The 24436-nt window shown below is 45.3% G+C and overlaps 1 pseudogene; it reads right to left on the bottom strand.

The window, feature by feature from the left end:
• The window catches only part of LOC134402394 (cytochrome P450 2J5-like), a 183838-nt pseudogene extending 178157 nt beyond the window's left edge, over positions 1-5681 (bottom strand).
• Between the last annotated feature and the right edge of the window lie 18755 nt (positions 5682-24436).

Raw genomic sequence — 24436 nt, 5'->3', positions numbered from 1 at the left:
ATTATCACTCTCTAAGCACAGTAAGTTTCAAGGATGTAGCTTGAAAAACAAAGAAGTTATACATGCTTAGTTTGGGCAATGCAATCCTATGGGGGAAAAAATTCCAAAATGGCTGGTGGAGCTTCCTGACAAGTGGATCGTTCCGCGAGTGGGCGATCTGCTTCATGATGCTTCACCCCGCCCTGGACTTGCTTTGCCTCCACCTTTAACGGAGGCAAATCAGGGCGCTCCGATTCCGCTTCTATGACCCAAAACGGAGCGGAGCACAGCCCTAGTCTGAACCATAGTTATGTAGCCACCATGGTTAGGCATGGATCAAATGGATCAAATGACACGCTAAGTCATGGCTCACATGATGTGTTAAGTCATATTTTTTTAGGGAAGAATGCTTAACCACCATGGCTTAGCGTGTCATCTGAACTGGGTCACTCCCTTTTTTCCCTTTTAGTTGCCAGAGAAGATGAGTTCATCCCACAGACACTTTTGTTCTGGTTTACGGTCGAATTATCCCATTTCAGTTATATAGTGCTTATATAGTGCTTACGTAGCATATGAAAACTTGTACACCTCTGCTGTAGCATGTTGCAGAGATCCGTTGAGGTTCACTCATATATGATGTTATCCCCACCCCACCCCAGATCTTCTTTGTATCTTCTCCTACCATTTATTGGTTGTTTGAAGTGGGTACAACTCCCCCTCTGACAAGAGGGATTGGGATTTGCTGCTTTTGTTACTGAACACCAAAGTAGAACATTACATAAGACTGCTGTCAACTCTTTTGCATGCTTACTCAGTAATTAAATCCCATTGAGTTAAAAGGGATGCATTTCCAAATTAGAGCCCCTCGGATATCAGTCTTAATTTTTACAACTTTAAAAAGGGGGGGGGAACCCAGGGTGAGTGGGTGGGGTGCAGAAGCGAAGCGACAGAGGAAGTGGCCATCTCAACTTCCAGTGTACAGAGGAGGAGACTTCAAATGCAGTGCCAAGACTTCCAATGACATAGAAATTGAGAAGGAAATCACAGTTAGTGAGAGGATTAAGCCATCCTTTCCCATGTGGGGTCTCCCTATAAAAACTGGAACCCCCATTGTTAAAAAAAGAAAGAAAAGAAAATGGTGGGGAGATGCAGGATCCCCACCCCCATGGAGAACGTTTCCATCTCTGCTTTCCCCTGTTTGTGTCTCCTGCCATTCCCCACTCAGCTTCACATGTTCAAAGGAAAAGTATGATCTGTGTCCTTCCTCCACCAACTCCCGTTCAAATAAGAACAAGAGCAACACATGTTTTTAGGAAGAGGAATCAATAAGGGAAGAGACACACAGCCTGTGTCTATGATATTGGGAGGAGCCCCACCCCCATGCAGAGCAAGGAGGGGGTAGGGAAACAGGGCAAAGTAGGATGGGAAAGGACACACACATACATACACACAGAGAGAGATTCAGAAGCAGCCAAAGGACTTTGCATGAAACTGACAAGACACTTGGGTGAAACTGACCAGCCTTGTCTGGCTTTGAAGAGCGCTCTTATGGACCTACTGAAAAACATGTTCCTTTGCAGTGGAAAATGGTTGAAAACTAGGGCTGTGATCCACTTCTCTTCGGTTCGGAGAAGCAGAAGCAGATCAGGGGGCTTCGCCTCCATTACAGGTGGAGGAGAAGCGAGTCGGGGGGCTAGCAAAGGCACTTAAGGATCCGCGAAACACAGAAATAATGGATTTTACAGCATCTGTGCATCCCCTAGTTTGTAATCTGCTTCATAGAATTCACTCTTCATCACAAAAGTTAAGGCTGCAGGAGCTATACTAGAGTCCTTTGCATTTACTTTTAGAAGTGGGATTTACTCCAACAGTTTTACAGATACAAACTTGCAAATAGGCAGCCTCACAGATGCAATCTAGGTCCACATTTACCTAGATTAACATAACTTTTTTCTGTTAATGTTAGAAACCTCAAAATCAGCACCTTGACAGCTTATCCATGTATCCACATTCATGCCAAGCCTCAAGCAAATCCAAGCATCCCCTCACTTTTGCGGGATTTTTGAAAATCCGACACCCCAGTATCTCAGGGATTTTTAAAGCTCCATCGTCAGTTTCTTGATGGAATCTCCCCCACCCTCCGTTTCCAGAATTCGCACCAATTTGCATTAGTGCAAATTCACCCTTGCAAAAAATGCACGACACCCCTCCATGCCATGTGCATTTTGGCAAAATGTTATTTTCGAAGGGGTTCAAAGAGAGAGACCTGTTTGAGTCAGTAAGAAAGAAAAAGCCTACTCACAAAATAAGAGATGGAGCTTGGAAATTTTAAGCAAACATCAATGGCTTCAACCAGTTTCTGGAATTTTTCATCTTCAAGAGAAAACCGGTATCCAAATGTCACAGCACAGATCACGTTGGAGACTGCATTGGTGATGGGCAAGGAAGGGTCAAGTGGCTGCCCTGAAAATGGAGGCATATTAAGATTAACCCAACATCTCTTATTAATACCCAGAGTGGGATTTCATGGTTGTGGATAGGAGGCAATTAGAATCTTGGCCAATGTATTGTTGTGTTTGAACTCAAGTACAGTGAATGAAATCGTATTCCAGTATACAGAGCACAAAAAGATTTCTGCAGACTTCGACATGTGCCTGCATTATCTGCGGATATTACATACCCTTTGCATGTGCAAAAGTCTCCACCAGGTGCTGGGCCTCCTCTTCTATTTGGTGCTCCATGCCTTTCTTCCCCAGTCCCAGCTTCCGCAGAGTCACTACAGCAAACCGTCTCTGCTGCTTCCAGGTGTGACCGTTTGAAAATATAATACCTGAAGCCATCAAGAACCAATGAGAAATTGTTACTCACAAACTGCATGTTAAAATCATGAGGTTGCCAGCCTAGAAAAGTCAACATCTGCTGGAGATCAGGCCCGTGCATAAAAAGGCGTCCCATTCTTTTACCACCTAAGAACGGTATTGCTGAGGCAGAATCCATCTAGAACAGTTACTGATACCGCTGACAACAGTGCTTGCTTCTGCAGCAGAACAACTTGCGTATCCATTCCACAACTTTGAGACTTGGATCTATGGAACTCCCAGCCACAGTTTTAATAAAGCTCCAAAGTAAATCTCACAGTAATGGAATGGTGCTTATAAAAAGTTCAACTAATACTAAAACTCTTTTGCTTATAGAAATTCAGCTTCCCAGTTTCTATGGTGTAGGCATGTGATTGATACTTACAATTAGAGAGATATTCTAAAATTAAGAAAATTACTATACAAATCAAAGGAATGATTTACACAGGGGTATGTGACAATTTATGAATAATAGGCTGAGATTGTTTAAAATACGCTTGGTTATTTTTAAAATATAAGTTAGAGAGTCTTCCCCAGCCTAATGCGAGCTCAGTTTTCTCCACTAAGCTCCACCCTACCCAATCCCAGACAGCCAGAAATCAAGGCTCTACAGCAGTCTTCCTCTTCTTCTTCCTGCTTCTTCTGTCTTCTAAGGTGATTCCTTTCCTTGAAATCTCCTCTGGTCAGACCTCTGCATAAAGCCTTCTGGAGTTGCCTGCTTGAAGCTCCACCACCATAATCTCGCACCTTCCTGCTCTCCTGAGACACCATCTCTGGCCGGAAGACTTTCTGCCAGCAAGGTCCTCTCAAACTGGAAGTCTTCTTTTTCCCAGTTCTGAGCTCTGCTTCCTTGAGCCTTCTTCCAACTAGGGAAACATTGACCCGCGTCTCTCTGGTTTGTGGTGGGCACTAGCTGAGCCATCCTTACTGCCATTACGCGAGAGCTGAGGAACAATCCGGCCAGTGCCCAGGAAAGACGTCCATCCCCTAACCGAACTGCCAATATGCACACAGTTACTTCCATAATCACCAAGTTGCTTACATATACTGCATTAAAAGCATAAGGGCACCCTTTATCCCTTTAACATTGCATATATCACTGCCTTAAGGGGATCATTTGTGCAAGTTGGCTATTGCAGAAGTAACTGAGCTGCCTTACGTGTATATTGGCAGCTCAGGGGACAGGCCAGCTGCCAGGGGGAGGCACTCTCCTCCCCCCTGCTGTTGTGGTAGCCAGGGTGGGAGAAGAAGAAGGGCACTTCGTTTTCCTCTTCCCATCCATGCTATTGAAGTGGCAGTGGTGCTAGCAAGGAAGGAGGAGGAAGAGAAGGATGCCCCAGGGCCTCGTTGGGTGCCCAAGCCATCCTTCCTGCCAAATGGTCTCTCCACCTGCTGACAGTGGCTTTTCCAGGTATACCTTTCAAACCAGCAAGAATTGCCCTTGAGAACCTTCATCACCATTATTTAGTGTCTCCTTTGTTGATTTCTGAGTGAAGGTAATGCTCTATTTTACCACTTATGTCACAATCCTCTAAACAGCTGGTAAATATAGTTTAATTGCTATTTCCTGATTTCACCTGCTAACGATATCTCCAGTTGACTGAAACTTTCAAAAGTTTTCTCTAGAAAAAAAAGTTTAAAACTGTTCACAGCTTACCCCTTTCTCTTGCTACAGTTTTTAGGAAAGGAGACGAGAGTCGCTCAGAGAATGCTTCTTCATGGTTGATCAGCACTTCTTTCACGGCTTGGAATCCAGACACACCTATCACAGGCTGATGTCATAGCCACACAGTGTAAATATTTCCATATTGCTTTGCTATCTGCCATTTGAGTTGATACAGAGAACAGAAATGTGGCAATCAAACAAAGCAGATTATTTCAACTTAATACATCAACACAACCCTTCCTTACATCCTCACCTCTGCCCCTTGGGGCCATGTGTAGCACCTCTGCTCCCTGTCTTCTCTCTCCCAGTTTTCCTTTAGGAATATCGGAACTAGGGCTGTGCATGGACCACCCCTTCCACTCTGGATCCCAATCCACAACTTTCAGATTGGGTCCGCTCCACTTTCGGGTGAAGCACCTACGGTCCACTTCACTCTGCGGCAGGGCTCCGGATTGGAGCTCCATGTTTTCCCACATAGACTTGCATTGAAAATGTAAAATGCCTATAACTTTTTTAGATTTCAAGTTAGAATCATCAAAATGGGCACCATGAGAGCTTTCACGTGGATCCTTATTCATGCCCATTTTGAAGGAAATCTGATCATGCCCTGAATTTTGGGGAATATTTAAATTTAAACCTAAATCAGAATTTCCTCTCAGGTAACCACATAAAAAATGAACACAGGGAACTTCAAGATAGAAAATTATTAAACAGAGTAAGCATGCAGACCTTGTGTTGCCACGCTTGGGTCGCAATACTTCTAAAAACTTAATTTCTTTCATGCCATGCACTCATTTCAAAGTACTATTACGTGTTGGTTTTTCAAGATGCACCCCCCACACACACACACACACCTCCGTCACAGTTTACATACTCCAGGGTATGCCCAGCCAATAATTGTAATAACAATAACAATACAAATACTAATAATCACAACAACAAGAAGGATTAGAACAAAAATGCTGTCTGACTTTATTACCAGTAAGGGGAAAGTGGACGTGCCCAGTGGGACAGTGGGGGACTGTGCCACCAGTCATTCAGCCGGTCCTGTCTAGGTACCTGCCTTTGAGAAGCCACGTCACACCTCAACTCATGCAAATCACTGTCTTCCTTCCACTGTTCACCTTTGGAGGGTTCTGATGACCCTCAAGGACAGTGGGCCCTGGGCACGTCCACATGCCGTACAGCACATCATCCACTTGCACCACATCTATTCAGTTGTTCACCAAGGTTATGGTGGGTACCTTGCAGTGCTGTGTTATTTTACTTTGTTATTTTATATCTGTTATTTTACTTTGTATGTTATATAAGGTTGTGTGTGTGAGTTTGCTGGGGCTACTGCTTCACCAATCCACTGCAAACTGAAAAAAGTCCGATCCAAAGACAAAGAAATAAAAGTTAGTAAGTATCTCTTTTTGCATATTCCCCCCTCCAACATAGGGATTGGAGGATGCTTCGCATAGGCTGATCACTTATCATGATTGGGAGATGAACCTGTCAATGAACGTTAAAAAAGGATAGGTTCCCCCCTCCCACTTTATCCATTCTATAAAAATTAATAACAAGCAAACCACATAACAAAAAGTTCTGAAAATCGACACAAGTTATTCCCAATCATCATTCTCTAAGCACAGTAAGTTTCAGGGATGTAGCTTTAAAAACAAAGAAGTTATAGGCATTTCTTCACCCAATGCAATGCTGGGGGGGGGGGGGAACATCCAAAATGGCAGGCGGAGCTCCGTGAGTGAGCAGATTGCTTCGCAAATGAGAGACCCGCTTCACAACACTCCGCTGGCCACCCAACCCAATTCGAATTAGCCTTGGGCAGAGGCAAAGCAGGCCACTCCACTACCGCTTCTGTGACCCAAAACGGAGCAGAGCACAGCCCTCATAGGAACACTGGAGGCTGCCTTATACTGACTTAGACCATCAGTCCATCTAGCCCAGTATTGTTGTCATTGACTGACAGCAATCTCCTGGGTTTCTGGTTGGATTATTTCCTTGCCCAACCTGAAGCAGCCAGGTCCTGAACCTGGGACCTTCTGCACGCAAAGGATGAGCTCCGCCGTATTGAGCTATGGCCATTTCCCAGGCCGTTTCTACACCAGCCCGAAAATGCGGGCTGGTCACAGCCAAGTCTCTGTGCATCCAAATGACACACAGGAACTCCAGGGGATATGGGGAGGTGAGCATGGGTTTTCCCGAGGATAAATAATCTCTGGGAAAACCTGATTCTTCCCACAGTCTCAGGATTGGCCCGAGACCACAGGAGGTGTCGTCACCTGTCCTGGCTTCTTCCCTCCTCCCCATGAGTTGGGAGGAGCGGTAGAGAGGAGGAACCGGGCCGGGAGGAATCAGAGGTGGTTGGGAGAGGGGTCAGGGCTATTTTTTAAAAAATAAACTCACTTTTCGTTGGACCGCACATGCGCTCCACTCCTTAAAGAATGAATTTTAAAAATGGCTGGCACAACATCCTTCTTCCTCCCAGGATGTCACACCCACATGTGGACTAAGGGGAGGATCTCATGATTAGGATCTCACAAGATCCTCCCCCTTCCCTCCCTCTACACTGGGCTGGTGTAGAAATGGCCTCAGATTCCTGCTTCATTCTCCTGGGATATTCCCTCTCCCACCCTTCCTTATGTTTTTCCAACATTAATCCATTTTCCAAAATCCATTAAAACATTTTCCAACTGTTAATCTTTCCTCTCTCATTTCACACTATTGCCCCGCTCATGCTCTTCGCTCCTCTGATGCCATGTTTCTCACCTGCCCAAGGGTCTCTACTTCCCTTGCTCAGCTTCGTCCATTTTCTTCTGCTGCCCCTTACGCCTGGAACGCTCCTCCAGAACATTTGAGAACTACAAGTTCAATCGCAGCTTTTAAAGCTCAGCTAAAAACTTTTCTTTTTCCTAAAGCTTTTAAAACTTGATTTTGTTCTGACTTTTATACTGTTAGTTTTACTCTACCCTGTGACTGTTTGGTGCATTCTCTTCCCCTCCTTATTGTTTTATTATGATTTTATTAGAATGTAAGCCTATGCAGCAGGGTCTTGCTATTTTATTGTTTTACTCTGTACAGCACCATGTACATTGATGGCGCTATATAAATAAATAAATAATAATAATAACCTATTTTGTTTACTCTCTCTTCCTGCCTGCCTTGCACCTGCCTGGGATAAGAGCAGCAGAAAGCACCTTCAGATTGCCCCTGCCTCACTGTGAAAGCCCCACCGGCTTCTTCACCAACAGCAATATCTTTAGTACGTTACAATGTTGATGGCTAAAGGAACCTAATGAGGTCATGCGCAATGTGGGGCCATTCCAATGGAGCATCCCTCCAGCAGAGACCTTTAAGCTGCTTAGGGTCTCAGCTCAAGCCTCCACAAGCATTTGGGGGCTCCCCTTCTTTTTTGTGGGGCTGCCTGTCACAGCCTAATGCTTTCCTATGGCCATTTGGAAAGACACCTAATATAATGGCTGTGCGCAAGGAGGGGGCTACTTCGATGCAACATGTATGAAGCACAATCTCTTAGGATGTCTCGGGTGCTAATTTGAACCTCCTCAAGTATTTTCAGCTTCCTCTATTTCTTGAAGGGCTTGTGGTGTCTTTCCCATGTATTCCCTATGGCCGCTTTGAAATACAGGCCTGTTGTAAGGTGTGGGTGCTGGAGGGGAGCATATTTATTTATTTATTTATTTATTTATTACATTTTTATACCGCTCAATAGCTGAAGCTCCCTGGGCGGTTCACAAAAATTAAAACCACAGTAAAACACCCAACAGTTTAAAACACAATTACGAAATACAGTATAAAAAGCGCAACCAGGATAAAACCACACAGCAAAGTTGATGTAAGATTAAAATACAGAGTTAAAACAGTAAAATTTAAATTTAAGTTAAAATTAAGTGTTAAAATACTGAGTGAATAAAAAGGTCTTCAGCTGGCGACGAAAGCAGTACAGTGTAGGCGCCAGGCGGACCTCTCTGGGGAGCTCGTTCCACAACCGGGGTGCCACAGCGGAGAAAGCCCTCCTCCTAGTAGCCACCTGCCTCACTTCCTTTGGCAGGGGCTCACGGAGAAGGGCCCCTGTAGATGATCTTAAGGTCCGGGTAGGTACATATGGGAGGAGGCGTTCCTTCAGATAACCTGGCCCCAAACTGTTTAGGGCTTTAAATGTCAATACCAGCACTTTGAATTGGGCCCGGACCTGGACTGGCAGCCAATGAAGTTGTAAAAGGACTGGCGTAATGTGATCTCGCCGGCCAGTCCCTGTTAATAACCTTGCTGCCCTGTTTTGCACCAGTTGAAGTTTCCGGACCGTTTTCAAAGGCAGCCCCACGTATAACACATTGCAGTAATCCAAACAAGAGGTTATCAGAGCATGGATAACTGTAGCTAAGCTATCTCTGTCCAGATAAGGGCGCAGCTGGTATATCAGCCTGAGCTGATAAAAGGTGCTCTTTGCCACTGAGTTCACCTGTGCCTCAAGTGACAGTTCTGGATCCAAGAGCACCCCCAAACTACAGACCCGATCCTTTAGGGGGAGTGCAACCCCGTCCAGGACAGGGCAAACATCACCTCGCCGGACAGAAGAACCACCCGCTAACAGTACCTCCGTCTTGTCTGGATTGAGTTTCAGTTTATTAGCCCTCATCCAGTCCATTACCGTGCCCAGGCACTGGTTCAGAACAGTCACTGCCTCACCTGGGTTTGATGAAAAGGAAAGGTAGAGCTGGGTATCATCCGCATATTGATGACACCTCAGTCCACATCTCCGGATAACCTCCCCCAGCGGCTTCATGTATATGTTAAACAGCATAGGGGATAAGATAGAGCCCTGTGGAACCCCGTGGCTTAGGTGCCACGGCACAGAGCAATAATCCCCCAGCACCACCTTCTGGAATTGGCCATCCAAGTAGGAGCGGAACCACTGCAACACAGTACCTCCAACTCCCAGCTCAGACAACCTATCCAGAAGGATACCATGGTCGATGGTATCGAAGGCCGCTGAGAGGTCTAGGAGAACCAACAGGGTCGCACTCCCCCTGTCTCTCTCCCGACAGAGGTCATCCCACAGGGCGACCAAGGCAGTTTCCGTTCCAAAACCAGGCCTGAAACCCAATTGAAATGGATCTAGATAATCCGTTTCATTCAAGAGTGCCTGGAGTTGTCCTGCAACCACCCGCTCAAGCACCTTGCCCAGGAAAGGGATATTAGCCACCGGCCTGTAGTTGTTAACATCCTCCGGGTCCAGATTAGGCTTCTTCAGGAGTGGTCTAATTACCGCCTCTTTTAAAGAGGCCGGCACCACTCCCTCTCTCAAGGAGGCATTTGCAACCTCCTGGATCCAGCCGGCGATCCCCTCCTTATTTGATGTAATGAGCCACGAGGGGCAAGGGTCAAGCACACAGGTGGTCGACCAGACTTGGCCAAGCACCTTGTCCACATCCTTGGGCCTCACTAACTGAAACTCATCCAATAAAACTGAACCGGACGGCGCTCCGAACACCTCTACTAGTGGAGCTGCATTAAGTGTGGTGTCCACTTCATGACAAATCTGAGCGACTTTATCTTCAAAGTGCCGTGCAAACTCATCACAGCGTGCTACCGAGGGTTCCACCATCTCTCGCCCTGGCCCAGAGTGTAACAGGCCGCGAACCACTCGGAAAAGCTCCGCCGGACGACACTGAGAAGACGCAATGCTGGTGGAAAAGAACTGTCTCTTTGCCACCCTCACCGCCACAGAGTAGGCTCGATAGTGAGCTCTAACCCATGTTCGATCAGACCCAGCACGAGTCTTCCTCCACCTGCGTTCTAGCCGTCTCCCCTCTTGCTTCATCGCCCTCAGCTCAGGTGTATACCAAGGAGCTGACCGGGCTCTGCTCAGAGGGAGAGGACGCTTGGGCGCGATCGTGTCAACCGCCCAAGTCTAAACCTCAGTAGGAAGTGATCCGACCATGACAAGGGGGTAGATGTTAGTTCCCCCACTTCCAGATCACCATCCTCCTGCCCAGTCGAGAAAACCAGATCAAGCGTGTGTCCCTTTGCGTGTGTTAGGCCGATGACATGTTGAGACAGCCCCATGGTTGTCATGGCAGCCATGAAGTCCTGAGCCGCTCCAGATACAGCAGCCTTGGCATGGAAGTTGAGATCCCCCAGAACCACCATCCTGGGGGTTCTCAACACCAGGTCCGAGACAACCTCCGTCAGCTCAGGCAGGGAGACTGTGGGGCAGCGGGGTGGACGGTACACCAGCAGAATCCCTAATCTGTCTCGAGTACCCAACACACAGTACAGACACTCAAGATCAGCACTCGACTGAACAGGAAGCCTAGAGAGGGAGATTGTATTCCTATAGACCACGGCAACCCCCCCCTCCCCGGCCCTCGAGTCTGTGCTGGTGCTGCACCGAGTACCCAGGAGGGCAGAGCTGGGTGAGAGCAACCCCTCCCAGTTCCCCCACCCAGGTTTCAGTGATGCTTACCAGGTCAGCCCCCTCATCCACAATCAGATCATGGATGAGAGAGATTTTGTTTTGGACTGACCTGGCATTCAGCAGCAGCACCACCAGACCCGAGAGCAAGCTGATAAGGCCGCCAGGAACCATCTGGTTGGGGGAAGGACTAGAAGAGGGGATAGCTGTAAGGAATCTGTACCCTCTTCTCCTCATCTGGCCTGTTCCTCCCCCAGCACCATACCTCCTCCCCCTACCCGTGACCACAGTTATGCAGGCACCCCCATATTCCCCAGAGCTCCCCAGGCACATATTAAAAATTATTTAAAAATTGATTAAAAGTTTCTTGAGAAATTGCTGTTGGTTGCTGGTCGGCTGGTGTTGGTTGCTGGTCGGCTGATTATTTCCATATGTAAACATGGAAATAATCTTTGGCAGTTTTTGGCAACCCCTCCTCCTCATATCTGAGTCTTTTAAAACTGGTGCCTATAAAGCATTGTATGAACCTGCAGTCACCTTCTCTTTATTGTATTCTGTTTTCTTTTTGTGTTTGGAAATGATCCCTAGAAACCTCTGTATTGGGGGAGTGTCATAAGAACTGTTCCCCAAAACCACTTTGTTAGTTTGTATTTTGATACTGTGTGGTTTTCTATGAAATATAAATGTTTACCCACTTTAGGTATTTTGATTTGTAGATGATTCCTGAGATTCTCCAATTATTTCCTATGGCCATTCAGAATGAACCAATGCATTTCAATGGCCATTCAATGTCCTTCGGTTTAGTGCAGCCCCCATTCATAGAATGAAAGAATCACAGAATAGCAGAGTTGGAAGGGGCCTACAAGGCCATCGAGTCCAACCCCCTGCTCAATGCAGGAATCCACCCTAAAGCATCCCTGACAGATGCTTGTCCAGATGCCTCTTGAAGGCCTCTAGTGTGGGAGAGCCAACAACCTCCCTAGGTAACTGATGCCATTGTTGTACTGCTCTAACAGTCAGGAAGCTTTTCCTGATGTCCAGCCGGAATCTGGCTTCCTTTAACTTGAGCCCGTTATTCCGTGTCCTGCACTCTGGGAGGATCAAGAAGAGATCCTGGCCCTCCTCTGTGTGACAACCTTTTAAGTATTTGAAGAGTGCTATCATGTCTCCCCTCAATCTTCTCTTCTCCTGGCTAAACATGCCCAGTTCTTTCAGTCTCTCTTCATAGGGCTTTGTTTCCAGACCCCTGATCATCCTGGTTGCCCTCCTCTGAACACGCTCCAGCTTGTCTGCGTCCTTCTTGAATTGTGGAGCCCAGAACTGGACACAAACTCTAGATGAGGCCTAACCTGAGCTGAATAGAGAGGAACCAGGACCTCACGTGATTTGGAAGCTACATTTCTATTAATGCAGCCCAAAATAGCATTTGCCTTTCTTGCAGCCATATCGCACTGTTGGCTCATATTCAGCTTGCGATCTACAACAATTCCAAGATCCTTCTCGTTCGTAGTATTGCAGAGCCAAGTATCCCCCATCTTGTAACTATTTCCTAAATGCAGAACTTGGCATTTATCCCTATTAAATTTCATTCTGTTGTCTTCAGCCCAGCACTCATGATCTCTAAATCTGCTGCTTTAATGTAATGGGTAGGATAGGCTGACCATATGAAAAAGAGGACAGGGCTCCTGTATCTTTAACAGTATTATTGAAGAGAGAATTTCAGCAGTTAAAGCTGCAGGAGCCCTGCTCTCTTTTGTATCTTGTCACACTAGGCAGGGCTCCTGCAGCTTTAACTGTTGTGATGAACAGGGACTCTCACTAGGTGCTGCATGCATACAAAGAGCACCTGTTTAAATTCCTTTTTCTACACAACTGCTAAGGATGCAGGAGCCCTGTCTTCCTTTCCATATGATCATCTTTTAAGTAATCTATTACTATCTCCATGGCACAAGGAATTATATTGGAGTGAGGAAGAGTATAGGATTGGTTGTAATTTACCCAAAATGATTTCTACAAAATGATTTCTTTAATTGTTTAATCTCTCTACAAGGAGAGTGCAGTACTTGCCTGGCCCAACTCCTAGCCTGCCTGTCCCAATCAGCTGGTACTGTCCAGGCTACTTAAATTAATTACTTATTATTTGTGGCATGCTCTTAATATGTACAAGTTTTTGCCAAATTTCATGGTAAGTTTTGCAAGGCAGAAGCTTGTACAGTATATCTTTGACATAAGTTTGTAATTTAATAGTTTCTGAACATGGGCTTTTTCCCTCGCATTGATCAATAAAATAAGGAAATGTTGGAATGAAGATTTGAACTTCGATTGCATGCTATCTACTGGATCACGTGTAATTTCCTTTAGTCTTCTACTCAAGGCATGCTTTCTACAGGGTAGACTTTGAATAATACTGGCCTTAGCTAGACCAGGCTATATCCCTGGGTGATACCTGGGATCATCCCTGTGCATCCAGATGATGCACAGGGCATCACGGGATCAGGCAGGGATCAATCCTCCCTGGCCCTGGGATATAGCCCTACCCTTTGGCCCCACTTTTACTGCGGTCTCGGGCTGAGCCCGAGACCACGGTGTGCGTGGCCCATTTCCGTGGGTTTACCCATCTCTGCACGATTACTCGCATGGATCCGATGAGCTGCGCCCATTGGAGGTAGAGTGGGGGGAGCAGGGGAGATCATTTTTTTAAAAAAACACCACAAAACCTTACCTTCATGCATGAGCTTTCGTGTGCTCTGTTCCTTTAAAAATAAAAATAAAAATGGTGGGCGCGACACCTCTCTTCCAGAGGTTGCCAGCCCTTATGTGTAAATGAGGGCAAGATCTTGCATTATTCAGATCGTGAGATCACACTTCCTCCATCCAGGATTATCCAGTAGGTCTAGCTAAGGCCACTGTCAAAGACCCCATTCAGACGACATGCTAAACCATGCTACTTAATCACAAAATGGTTAACAGAATGCTTAAACATGTTTAACAGTGTTGTCTGACACACGTTTTCCAAAACTATCTGCCCCGTTAACCACATAGTGGTTAGGCTCACAAACCATGTCATGCAATGCATTCATTCATTCTGAATGGCCATGGTAAATCATTGGAGAATCTCAGGGATCCTCTTCTCTGTCCATGGAGACCCAATACAAATAATTCTGATAGCGGAAGTACAAAGATTTCTGTCTTTGTCTATAGACAGAAATCTTCAAAAGATATCCTGGAGTGTCCAGAAATGAATCAACTGGAAGAACAGGTTTAATATAATATGGAAATATTTGATCATGAAGAGACCTAAACCTACCTACATCGGACCGAGGGAGTGAAAGACTCAAAAAGGTCTAAAGTAGCACCAGAAGCCTGCTGTGAGTCTGGAGGAGTGAGTTTATGTCAGTTCTTCTTAACACCCATGAAAATATGAGTTGGGTTTTTTTAAAAAGCATTTCCAGGAGCCGCTCCTTGCACAGCACACTGGAGATGTTTACCCTTGAGGTTAGAATTAGAAAAACTTAAACGTAGCAAGATACTTACTCACTACAAGAGGGCTCAGCTGGCACATCAGCTGCAACTTAAAATGGGCTGTCTTGCATAGCTGTCTTGCACAGAATATTCTGGGTGTGCCCAGGCACATCCTAATTTCCTGGCGCTGTCTCTGCTTTTAAGTAGGAAAGCAAAGCACCATTGGCATCCCAGGGGGAACTATGCACTTTCTGGAGGCCCTGGAAAATGAGCATTCCTGCCCATTCCACTTTTCTAATTGGTAGCGCAGGAGGGGAAATGATACATTCTCTCCCCCCCCCCACTGCACCAATTGGGACATTAAGGCCCCGATTGGAGTAGTGGTGGAGGGCGAGAATGTGTGCTTTCTCCTCCTATGCTCCAGCCGGGTCCTTAAAGGTGCACACCCTAAAGAAATGAGCTGTGCACGCCTATGCTGCCTTGGTCATTGTTGCCAGAGAGCATAGGAATGAAAGAAACACCCTGCACCTGTTCCAACAATGTGATGGGCACACTCTCCATCACAAGTAACTCACCTGCACCCAGAACAAACACATTGCATTCTTCTTTAGTGATGGTACCAATTGGAGCTACAGTATGTTTTTCTCTAACTCATTCTATTAGACATGATACTGTGCGTTCAGCTGGTTATATAAGTGTGGATTTCCAAACTGCATAATACAAGTGGGATTCACAACAAAATTTTGCATTGTGGAGTGCTCCTACTCAGGATAATCCATTCCATCCACTCTCCCATTCAGTTTCCCACTTTCCCAAAATATTCAGTGAGCATGCAGTGGCTACTGAGCATACTCAGTCTTCATTGGGCTGTTTTGGGGTCTCCTCCCTTTTTTCCTCTAAATACTTTTGTACTTTTGCAAACTTTGGGGCTCCCCCATGCCAGCTGATGCCTCCTGTTAATGCATGTTGTTTTGGCCACATAAGAACTGGAACTCAAGGAATCGAGATGACATTTAATGAAAAGATAAGACATGATTATTGTTGGAAATGAAACCAGACAGAGGAGGGTTCAGTGTACATTCAGTGGAATCATGAGACCTGGAAATCCTCATGTTCATGAGCATGTTCAGAGGAGGGCAAGCAGGAAGATCAGGGGTCTGGAAACAAAGCCCTATGAAGAGAGACTGAAACAACTGGGCATGTTTAGCCTGGAGAAGAGAAGATTGAGGGGAGACATGACAGCACTCTTCAAATACTTAAAAGGTTGTCACACAGAGGAGGGCCAGGATCTCTTCTCGATCCTCCCAGAGTGCAGGACACGGAATAACGGGCTCAAGTTAAAGGAAGCCAGATTCCAGCTGGACATCAGGAAAAACTTCCTGACTGTTAGAGCAGTACGATAATGGAATCAGTTACCTAGGGAGGTTGTGGGCTCTCCCACACTAGAGGCCTTCAAGAGGCAGCTGGACAACCATCTGTCTGGGATGCTTTAGTGTGGATTCCTGAACTGAGCAGGGGGTTGGACCGATAGCCTTATAGGCCCCTTCCAACTCTACTATTCTATGATTCTGTGACCCACAACAAAAAGTTGCATTGTGGGGTGCTCCTACTCAGGATAATCCATTCCATCTACCCTCCCATTCAGTTTCCCACTTTCCCACAATACTCAGTTAGCATGCAGTGGCTTCTGAGCATGCTCAATATTCACTGGGCTGTTTTGGGATTTCCTCCCTTTTCCCCCCTAAATATTTTTTTGTACTTCTGCAAACTTTGGGGCTCCTTCATGCCAGCTGATACTTCCTGCTTATGCACATTGTTTAAGCTACATAAGAACTGAAACTCAAAGAATTGAGATGACATTTAATGAAAATATAAGAAATGAGCATTGTTGGAAATGAAACCAGACAGAAGAGAGTTCAGTGTATATTCATTGGAATCAGGAGACCTGGAATTCCTCATTGGACTGATAATTGTGTGTATGGTTAAATTTACTTTGGGATCATTAGACAGCATAATACCAATAAAATTATCAGTGGTTTAAATGACAAGAGATATTATTAGTTTCTGAGAAGCATAATCTTGGGGTCTTCTATATTTCACATACATACTTCATTTTATTGTACTTTAATATGCTGTTTACCACTTTGAGAACCTTTAGCCCGAAAAATAGTATACTAATAAATCTTAAGCACAGTTCATGGAGGAAAATCAAATCATAGTTAAAGGACATAGATATTGAATTACAGTGAAAACCTTTTATTATTTGTGGAGTCTGTGTGCCAACAGCTTTCCAACAAAGTTTGTTTCATGAGAATTAGTCATCAGGAAGATAGTGAAAAAAAGACTAACCAACTCCTGACTTTGAATTGTATATATAAAATTAAAAATAATATTAAAATCCTTTTTGATATCACATTTATTCCACAATATTTTATTAACACAACTCTGTTGTCCAAAGTCCCATAGAAAGGAAACAATTCAAAATTCTCTTCACTCCATCTATTTCTCAGTTTAATAAGGTATTGAAAAAAATATTTGGAAAGAAGTACCTTAATGAGAATATCTTCAGATTTTCCAATACTAAATCGCCATATTCCTCCAATGACAGGAAGTGAAAGAGGCCCAGGAGGGTAGAGTCTAGGGATGTGCTCCGCTCCGATTAGGAGCGTAGAAGCAGTAGCGCATTGGCCTGCTCCGCCTTACCCAGAGGCGGAGTAGGAGCGGACCGCGGACCCCCTAGAAGCAAGGCGAAGAGAAGCGGCCATTTTTCGGAGCTCCGAGTTCAGGCGGAGCGCTCCGGTCGCCATCTTGAAAACATTTCACCATAGGATTGCATTGCGGCAAATAATCGCGCATAACTACGTTGTTTTTGAAGCTATCTTTCTGGAAATTCTTGTGCACAGAGAGTCGTGGATGGGGGTCATTTTGAGACCACTCTCACCTCTCTGCGTTGTCCGTGTCGCGTGCTATATTTTTTTGAAAATCGGGTCAACCGCGCGGCTCAAACTGCGTTTCGGCTTTTCGCCCATAGGATTGCATTGAGGGAAAGAATCGGGGATAACTGGGGGGGGTTTAAGCTATCGTTCTGAAAATTCTTGTGCACAGAGAGTCGTGGATGGGGGTCATTTTGAGACCACTCTCAACTTTCTGCGTGCTGTGGTTCACGTGCAATATTTTTTTAAAAATCGGGGTTTGGGTTTTTTTTATTTATTTTTTTATTTTTTTGGAAGCGATGACAGGCACATTCAACTCCCAATCCTGATGAGAATTGATCTCCTCAGAAAGCATCCTCCTCCAATCCCAGCATTGGAGGGGGGACTAAGGCAGACCCACCCTGAGAACTTTCTGTTTTGTGTCTCTTTGTGGGTTGGCGTTCGTGGAGGGAACACTTAGTTAGTTAGTGCTCCTGCTTTGGACTTTGGAGATAGATTAGGATAGGTTTAGTTTGGCGCGTGTGTGTGTTTGTTTGCTTCTTTCTGACTTGTAGCTTAGTTTGTCCTGTGTTTTCCCCTTACTTTGATTTAATATAAACTTTATTTTTGAATTTTGGTGTGTGTGTTTGGGTTGGTTGCCCCCCCCCCTTCCCTGTATTAAAGCCTGACTGTTCTGCTTTTGTGAAAGCTTTCTTTTGAAAGCATACACACACTTTTTGTCCCATTTCCCTACATTTATATTCTTAAACATATTTTATTATATTCTTTCACATAGTCTATTAGTATATATTCTCATAGATATTATATTAGTAGTATAGTATTCATATTTTGTTCTTGTTATAGTAGTGGTTGGTTCTTTTCCCCCCTCCCCTCTCTTAAATCCTGATTGTGTTTCCTTCTATCTTCTATATACCAAATATACCAAAAAAATTGGATTCTCTTTTTCTTCTCTGTGTAACTTGGACAGAGTGGGCTGCTTTTGTCAAGTTCAACAGGCAGCCACAGATTGAGCATTTTGGGGAAAGCATACGCACACCATTTCCCTATTCTTAAACATATTATATTATATTCTTTGACATAGTCTTAGTAGTCTATTAGTATACATTCTCATGCATATTAGTAGTAGTATTCATATTTTGTTCTTGTTATAGTAGTGGTTGGTTCTTTTCCCCCCTCCCCTCTCTTAAATCCTGATTGTGTTTCCTTCTATCTTCTATATACCAAATAATATACCAAAAAAATTGGATTCTCTTTTTCTTCTCTGTGTAACTTGGACAGAGTGGGCTGCTTTTGTCAAGTTCAACAGGCAGCCACAGATTGAGCATTTTGGGGAAAGCATACGCACACCATTTCCCTATTCTTAAACATATTATATTATATTCTTTGACATAGTCTTAGTAGTCTATCAGTATACATTCTCATACATATTAGTAGTAGTATTCATATTTTGTTCTTGTTATAGTAGTGGTTGGTTCTTTCCCCCCCTCCCCTCTCTTAAATCCTGATTGTGTTTCCTTCTATCTTCTATATACCAAATAATATACCAAAAAAATTGGATTCTCTTTTTCTTCTCTGTGTAACTTGGACAGAGTGGGCTGCTTTTGTCAAGTTCAACAGGCAGCCACAGATTGAGCATTTTGGGGAAAGCATACGCACACCATTTCCCTATTCTTAAACATATTATATTATATTCTTTGACATAGTCTTAGTAGTCTATTAGTATACATTCTCATACATATTAGTAGTAGTATTCATATTTTGTTCTTGTTATAGTAGTGGTTGTCCCATTTCTTGTCCCATTTCCCTACATTTATTAGTAATATTCTTAAACATATTATTATATTCTTGTAGATATTCTTAGTAGTAGATATATATATATATATTTGTATATTCTCATACATATTAGTAGTAGTATATTTTATTGTTCTTGTCCCATTTCCCTACATTTAAACATATTATATTCTTCTTATACATATTCTTAGTAGTACCTTATACATAGTATTAGTAGTATTAATATTTTGTTAGTCATCATGAAAAGAGGAAGCAGGCGTGCTGAAAGCAGCAAGGCTCAGTCTGCCAGCAGTAAGCAGGCTTCCTCTCCTCCTGTGAAACTCAAACGGGCAACTCCTTGGCTGACTGCTCCAAAACAGAAGCAGGACAAGCAGCAGGCAGAGCCACTCTCTTCTGCAACTTGTGCCCGGCGTTCTCTTTTTGAGGGTGGGAATGGGAAAAGTGCCCGTTTGCAAGAGGCATGTGGCAGCAGTGCCATTAGAGGAGGAGGAGTATCCCCAACTCCTTCATTCTCCTTTCAGCCCACGAGCCCGCTGATGGACCTAGACGAGGTGGAGGGGGAGGAGGAGGAGGCGGTGGGCCTCCAGGATGTGGGGGCTGAGGAGGAGCAGCAGCAGGCCGAGGCTCTCTCCCCAGTCTCATCCCACACCCCTGTTTCTGTGGCAACACCAGAGAGCTCAGGCGGGCAATTGGTGGTGTCACCACGGAAACGAAAGACAAGCATCGTGTGGGACCACTTTGAGTTGGGAGCGGATCCCCGCTTTGCTGTCTGTCGCCACTGCAAACTCAGCCTAAGCAGGGGTTCATCGACAGGGCATTATGGAACCAGCAGCATGAAGATGCATCTTCATAGGCAGCACCAGGCGATCTTGCTGGGGAAAGAGGCGGGCAAGGCGACTGGTTCCAGGGGAAAGCCGAAGGCTGCTGCTGGCACTGCCACTCTAAGCTCTCCATCTCCCATCCCCACAAGGGTTAGGCAGGCAACCCTGCAGGACATGGGGTGGGGGAAGTATTGACCCACAAGATGGCGTTTTCCAATGCCCACCCAGGGTGCTACTGTGTTGGGGCATCTGCCGGGACTGACTCCTCCCCAATACTAGATCTATGACATGTCACTCTGCCTGCCCCTCTGCTAGCCTGTCCTCCTCGGTGACCGACTCGCTGGGATGGTTTGCGTTTGCAATGCGTGACTAACTGCAATGCTGGCTTAGAAACCAGCCATCACTTCCTTGTGCCCCCAGAAATGCCCGCAGCCTGCCTGCCTGCCTGCCCGCCTGCCCGCCTCCCCCGGGGTGCTGCTGTGGTGGGGCATCTGCCAGGACTGACTCCTCGCCTACTCTGCCTGCCTCTCTGCCCGCCTGGTGCCTGGTTTGCTCCCAATCGTCCTCCTCTGTGCCCCTCAAGGCGTAACTGCTGGCTTAGAAAGAAACAACCAGCCATCTTTGCCTCACTTTGCGCCCACTTATGGGTTGGTTTGCTATGCGTTAGTGCTCAAGCCATCCTTGCGGCACTACAATGCATGCTGCCTGCCTGCTTTCCCTCCCTTCTCCCCTTCCCGCCTTGCAGCGATGGTGTATGTGTCTTGCTTTGACTAAGGGGAGAAGTCCTTCCTGCGCTCACTTAGACTTTATCAAATTCAATAATCCCTTTTTCAAATGTGCAAGAAGATTTAGGGTTATCTCGTGGCATGTTGGGATTGCCTTGGAACTGGCCCCATTGAGCTGTCTGCAATTGCAACTTTAAATCCCTGACATACTGGAGTGTTCAAATTTCAAAAGTTCCCCTAACATCAGGGGATGATGGGATTGCCTTGAAACTTGGTGTCCAGTGGGGACACATGGGTAAGCTGTCATGGGACCAAAGGATAGGTTTCTAACGTGCAAATTGACGTAGTTGTAGAATGGGACTTGATTTGGGGTGAGTTAAAAAGTTTAAGCCGCGCCAAAAATCAGGGGATGATGGGATTTGCTTGCAACTTGGCGTGCATGTGGACACATGGATAAGCTCTCATGGTGCCGAGTTTGAGGTTTCTAACATGCAAATTGACGGAGCTATCCCAAGGGGTGTGAATGGGGTGCCCGATTTTCATAAATTCCCCAAAAATCAGGGGATGATGGGATTGTCTTGAAACTTGGCGTCCATGTGGACACGTGGATAAGCTATCATGGTGCCGACTTTGGGGTTTCAAACATGCAAATTGACGTAGTTGTAGAATGGGACAATTTGGGGTGAGTTAAGCCATGCCAAAAATCAGGGGATGATGGGATTTGCTTGCAACTTGGCGTGCATGTGGACACATGGATAAGCTCTCATGGTGCCGAGTTTGAGGTTTCTAACAGTCAAATTGACGGAGCTATCCCAAGGGGTGTGAATGGGGTGCCCGATTTTCATAAATTCCCCAAAAATCAGGGGATGATGGGATTGCCTTGCAACTTGGCGTGCATGTGGACACGTGGATAAGCTATCATGGTGCTGAGTTTGAGGTTTCTAACGTGCAAATTGACGGAGCTATCTAAAGGGGTGTGAATTAGGGTTATGGGTGGTGCGTTAGAGGGTAGAGCCGCGCCAAAAATCAGGGGATTATGGGATTTGCTTGCAACTTGGCGTGCATGTGGACACATGGATAAGCTGCCCTGGTGCCGAGTTTGAGGTTTCTAACATGCAAATTGACGGAGCTATCCCAAGGGGTGTGAATGGGGTGCCCGATTTTCAAAAATTCGCCAAAAATCAGGGGATGATGGGATTGCCTTGAAACTTGGCGTGTGTGTGTATACGCCCATGAGGTGTCATGGTGCCAAACGTGAGGTTTCTAACTTCAACGGAAAAAAAGTTGTTTACTTTTTTAGCTTTCAATGCAACCCTATGGGGGGGCAAAAACGGAGCTCCGGATCCGGATCCGGAGCTCCGAGCGGAGCGGAGCGGAAGTGGGCGGAGCGGGGGCGGAGCGGAGCGACCCGCTCCGGAAAATGGCGGATCTGCAAGTGAAGCGGAGCGGGGGGTCCGTGCACACCCCTAGTAGAGTCTACGTGACCAGAGTTGTCTCAGGAAGAACAAAATCAGAAGAGCCACCAGCAGAGCAATCAGAAATGCCCATATCCCCATCATTCTCCTGCCTTCTCTTTGTCTTTGTTGCTAAGACGTCTGGATATGTTGACTCTGCTTTCCCTGATGGCCTTTTGCCTTCCTTAGAGATGTTGCCACTTCTTTGTCTTGTCCTCAGTTAACATTTACTTATATTCTCCAATTGCAAAACAACAAAAACTAATAAGCATCATCTCTTCTGATATCATATCCATGTAGCCTTGCTCCAGGCATGTGTCACAATAGCACAGTGTGTTTTGCAACATGGCTAATTCTGATATGTGTCACTCTAATAATTGGAATGAGGAGTGTTTAATTAGAGAAGCCAGTCTAATTCTGCTCAAAGCTAACATGGGACCATTTTATGGGGTGGGGATTGCCATAAATATTCAGAAAAATCAGTATACCATACGTTGATGAAATATAGGTGATCCTAAGAAGAGTCCTGCTGGATCAGACAAGAGGCCTACTTAGTTCAACATCTTGTTTCCTACAGTGACCAACCAGATGCCTCTGAGTGGCCCACAAGCAGGACATGAGGGCAATAGCCCTCTTCCAGTGTAGCTCTCTAGGAACAGGTGTTCAGAAGAAAACCATTGATAGCCTTATCCTTATGATTTGTCCTAAGCCTTTTACGTTCTTGGCATCATGGATGAGTGAGTTGTGTCTCTTTCCAGGAACTTTTCTCTTTTGCCTCCCTGTACTCTCAGCTATCCAAGGAGAGTTGCAAGAACATGTGCATAGACCAGCGGTCTCCAACCTGTTGCTCTCCTGATTTGTTGGTGGCCATGCTGGCTGGGGCTGAAGGACACTGTAGTCCGGCTCAGCTTGAGGGCACCAGGTGGATGAAAGCTGCTGGCAGAGACCATCCTGGAAATTGCCAGGTACATGCTGGGAAATGGGTTGTTTCTTCCTTTAGATTTGAGATTAGCCTTTGTCCATAAACAGCTCTATTTGCATGAGTTGTGGATAGGAACTGATCAAGTTCTGGTAATGAGCTTTACTGCATGGGTGTACCAGGGAGATGATGGATTTCCCAGAAAAAGGGGACACATGGCCCTTAAAGAGATATGATGGAGTGGTTCAGAAAGACGTATTTGGCAAGGGAGATATTGTGGAATCTCATTTAGACATGGACATGGTGTTTGCTTGCACTGCTGTATTCATCAAGACAGAAAAACAGAGGGTTTTTTTTTTACTTGCATAGGGTTCCCCTTATTATTGCATACAATGGCACTGTTATTGCAAAACATAGAATCTATACTGACAGCAACCACAGACATTGGCTGGTCAATTCCTCTTTTGGGATGAGTCGCTGTTGCAGAGACTTCTACACCGCAAAGCAGATTAGGTTTACACAGGCACCATGTGAATGTGAGACATATGCATTAGGGCTGTGTACAGACCCCCCGATCTGCTCTGGATCCTGATCCACAACTTCCGGATTGGGTCTGCTCTGCATCAATCCTCCTACATTCCTGTCCACCTCATGCGGAGCTCCGGATCTGAATTGGAGCTCCGTTTCCCCCCAATAGACTTGCATTGAAATCCAAATGCCTATAACTTTTTTCTGTTAACGTTAGAAACCTCAAAATTGGCACATTGAGACCTTATCCATGTATCCACATTCATGCCCTGTTGGAAGGAAATCTGAGGCTCCACTGATTTTTGGAGAATTTTTGAATATCCTACACCCCATTTTCAGAAATGGGATTTACTCAGACATCTTTAAAGATAGAAATTTGCAAATGAGCACCCTCACAGATGCCACTTAGATCCATATTCAGGGCAAGTTTCAAGCCAATCTGAGCATGCCCTGATTTTTAGCGATATTCACATTTTAAAAATCAGCCCCTAACCCCAATTCACACCCCTTTCAATATCTCTGTCACTGTAAATGTTAAAAACCTCCACATTGCCACCATGAGAGCTTATCCATATATCCTCATTCTTGCCCAGTTGAAAGGAAATCCGAGCCTCCACTGATTTTTGGTGAATTTTTGAAAATCCTCTACCCCATTTTCAGAAATGGGATTTACTCTGACATCTTTAAAGATAGAAACTTGCAAATGGGCACCCTTATAGATGCCACCTAGATCCACATTCATGGCAAGTTTCAAGCTAATATGCATATGCCCTGACTTCTAGTGATTTTTTTTAACATTTTAAGCATCACCCTCTAACCCCAATTCACACTCCTTTTGATATCTCTGTCACTGTAAATGTTAGA

Source organism: Elgaria multicarinata, chromosome 8, assembly GCF_023053635.1.
Source record: "Elgaria multicarinata webbii isolate HBS135686 ecotype San Diego chromosome 8, rElgMul1.1.pri, whole genome shotgun sequence".
NCBI classification, from domain to species: domain Eukaryota; kingdom Metazoa; phylum Chordata; class Lepidosauria; order Squamata; family Anguidae; genus Elgaria; species Elgaria multicarinata.
Note: the sequence above shows the minus strand (reverse complement) of the source record. Positions and strands in the feature narration are given on the sequence as shown.